We start from the raw sequence: 3,850 nt of genomic DNA, 5'->3' as shown, positions 1-3,850 counted from the left end.
CTCACCTGTTGATGTTGAGCACATGGTCTGCGGTTAAGCCTCGCTACCACCTGGTGGCAGCATTGAACCAGGCTCCTCCATCTATCTCCTCTTTCTGACCGTCTGATAAACTTCTATGTATCTTAGGTTTGCATAAATAAAGGGAGTTAGATTAACTAACTAAAGTTCGGGAGGAAGATAGCGCACCAAGACTCCTCCTCTACTCCAATCAAGCAAATCGCAAAAGCACGGAAGAATGCGCACCAACTCCAATCAACTTCATACGCATCAGCCTAGCGAAAGCACGGAAGAATGCGACCAAACTCCCCGTATCAATTACGAGGCTTGTATAAAGTGTCTTCCGTTGCTCTGATCCTTGTGCTAGCATGTTTTTGTCACCCTCCCTCCCTCCCCTTTTCTCTGCTTCTCCCTGTCTATCCAGGCTCCCCGGGGGATCCGGTTGAGCCGCTGCTCGGCCGTGACCCATAAGGACTCTCCGCCACACCCCGAGTCCATACCCGGTAACTATTCATGAACCATCCCCATCACCTCCCCGGTAACTATACATGCACCATCCACATCACTTCCACCATCTCTGCATCCCCTAATCACACTCTCATCCTCCCAGGAACCCAGGCCCGGCTCTGCTACCGGCCTCCATCAGCACCAGGCTCGGCCCTGCTACCAGCCTACACCAACCGCCTCAGGCTCGGCTCTGCTACCAGCCTACACCAACCACTCAAGGCTTGGCTCTGCTACCAGCCTCAGGCTCGGCTCTGCTACCAGCCTGCGACACCCAGCTTTAGGCTTGGCTCTGCTACCAGCCTCAGGCTTGGCTCTGCTACCAGGCTGTACCACAATGCATTAGGCTTGGCTTTGCTACCAGCCCAGCTTCAATAAAAGCTATCTATTCAATCGATGGTGTGATTACTGAACTTGTGAAATACATGATGGCATGGCAGGGCTGAAGTCTTGGTTGAGTTGTTTCTACTAACGAGCATCTCCCCAACCTTAATTGTCAGGCCCCAGAAGTTCTAACAGGAGTATACAGCCCAGGATCTCTCCAGTCTCTCTTTCTCTACTTTATCATCCCTCTTTTTCCTTTCAGCCCTTCCATTTAGTTTTCATTCTCTCTGTAGGTTTTTATCTGTCACGCTAGTTTTTTTCCCCTTGCTATAGTTTTATTTGTACGGAGCCCCTAAAGGGACATGGAGAAGAAAAAAAAAATCTGGTGCGCACGAGATACTTTCTGGTGAGCACGAGAAACTTTCTGGTGCGCACGAGAAACTTTCTGGTGAGCACGAGACACTTTCTGGTGCGCACGAGAAACTATCTGGTGCGCACGAGAAAGTATCTTCTCAGACACTGTTACTTGTAGGCGAGGTGGAGGCTCGAAAACCACATTATTTGGTAGCCGGTGGATCACCAATAAAAACAGTGCGAGTTGCAGCATACTGCTGCTGCCATCAACTGTGCGAGTGATACCCCGAGTCGAGATACAATTTGAAAACAAAAGCGTTTTGTTATGAACAGTATTAACGTTTGGACTGATAACGAGGACGTAGTGTAGCGATTGCGCCGAAGCTTAACTGTATTTCCAGTTTTTGACATGATGATATATGCACATTAGTAAAGAAATATATGTGGTTACACTGTGTTCTGCAGTTATCTATAGGTAGGATATATGATGTTATCCTGTATTCCATGCAGTCAGGGCATCTCCTCCTGCACCCATAGTGGACGTGATGCTGAGACAGCTAGCGCTGAATTTTGAGTTAAGATTTGAGTTGGATTTTACAAGGTGTTTGTGGAACAATTATCACTCAGTACAAGCGCAAATAACACTGCTGGATTTAAACTTCATGATAATGGTGATATGGAGTGAAAAAAACGTGTGTGATGAAAACAAAACATAAATATTATGAGTAATCGTTCTTCCCACATTCACTTTCTGCAGTCTGACTACAGTACGGTCATCTGTGTCGCCAATTCCCACTGTCTCCAAAATGTGCGTAAGCGTGGGGGGCCGCACATTCTCCCGTCAAGTTTGTTTCTTATAAATCACAACCTTTGCGTGGGAAGTGGTGAGCGCACATTTTCAGCCCCGTTTTGTGCATACGCCACGTTTATAAATGAGACCCCTGGTCAAGACGGGTGCTCACCAGAAAGTTTCTCGTGCGCACCACAAAGTTTCTCGTGCGCACCAGAAAGTATCTCGTGCGCACCAGATGTTTTTCTTCTTCTCCATGTCCCTTTAGGGGCTCCGTACAAGTAAAACTATAGCAAGGAAAAAAAACTAGCTTGACAGATAAAAACCTACTGAGAGAATGAAAACTACATGGAAGGGCTGAAAGGAAAAAGAGGGATGATAAAGTAGAGAAAGAGAGACTGGAGAGATCCTGGGCTGAAAGGGTCAGAGGTCATCATATCTTACTCGGCTTTCTTGCGTTTGTGGTAGGATCGTCTCCAGGGGTTCCTCTGGTGAGTTCAGGAGCTTTTTTTTCATGTCCCTTTAGGGGCTCCGTATATTTGTAACTTTTTGGTGTATTTTTTTTGTCACTCAACCGGTAACTCAACAGTAGGAGACATGTTGTCTTCTAAGGTCGAGTCTTATTAGTTTCAAGAATCCCCTGATGACTGCCCCCATTGCTCTACAATGTATGAGATGGAACTCTTTGGAGAGGAAACACTTACATCAACTGACCTGCTGAAAGTAAAGTGTCATATAATACAGATTAAGATGTCCAGTGAGGTAGACATTATACATGATATCGCTCTCTTCACTTCTCTGGGAAATTATTGGAATTATTGATGACTGAGAAACAACATAAAAACATGACTTGCTAAAATCTTTTTATTTGAAGAGAAAATGTATTGAAAATAATTGATCAAGTTAGAATACTGCATATCAGTCAGACCAATATACGTTTTCCCCCACACCCACGATTCCTATTAAATCCAGTTGATTATAGGTTTTCACATTATCACAACAACAAGAAACTGATTTGAGAAACAAGAAACAACTCAATATGCCATGGATTCGAGTAAATATCAGGCATGCATGATAACCACAAACAGTTACAGTAGACGGCTTGTTAACCTCTCTCTTGGCTTCATACAGTAAGAAGTAAACTGTCGAACATCTCTGAACATCTCCAGTCTAAGACACTGGTCTGATCTTCATGGAGATAGCTTTCAAGGAGTAACGATGACCCTTCCAGGTATACCAGTTAATGCTGGTTGCATAATGAATTGTCTTACCCCACAGATATTCCCCATTAGGGTTAGCATAATGGCACTTTGCGTACCAAAATGCACCATAATAGGTAACAGCACAGTTACCAGTCCATGTATCTTGGTCTTTGTCAAATGTAGAGAATTTGGCGCCGTTGTGGATGGAGAGCGAGTCTCCTGCTCCTCCATTCTTGAAGCCTGTGACAGTCAGCTTGTAGCCATTAGACTCTGGGCCCACAGAGAAGGAGGAGTAAAACGCAAACACCTTTCTTCCTGTAAATTCCTCCATGTCCACTCTCAGCTCGTGCTTTCTCGAGTTGGTGAGGTAGTGCAGGTTGTCCAGTCCCAACCAGTACTCTCCGTTGGCACTTCCAAAGCCAGCTTTGTACTGACTCCAGCCTCTGTAGAAGTTGGTGGTGCCGTCCACTCTTCTCTGAAAGACGGTCCACTTGCCTTTGTCAGTGGCCATGTCACAGTAGACCTGCACTGGCTTGATTGAGGGGTAGATGGTGTACACGCCGCTGGCCTTTGAGACACTTTTGGAGACCTCTGCGCAGTCCCTGAGCAGTTTGAGGTCACACCTGGGAGCTGCATCAGCAATCACAGCCAGCAGCAGGATGAAGAGCAGACTTGCCAT

The 3,850-nt window shown here is 45.9% G+C and overlaps 1 pseudogene; it reads right to left on the bottom strand.

The window, feature by feature from the left end:
- Window positions 1-2,817: 2,817 nt before the first annotated feature.
- On the bottom strand, window positions 2,818-3,850 carry LOC136940681 (microfibril-associated glycoprotein 4 pseudogene; annotated as a pseudogene).

This window comes from Osmerus mordax, chromosome 3 (genome assembly GCF_038355195.1).
Source record: "Osmerus mordax isolate fOsmMor3 chromosome 3, fOsmMor3.pri, whole genome shotgun sequence".
NCBI lineage: Eukaryota > Metazoa > Chordata > Actinopteri > Osmeriformes > Osmeridae > Osmerus > Osmerus mordax.
This window is presented reverse-complemented; position numbering and strand designations above follow the sequence as displayed.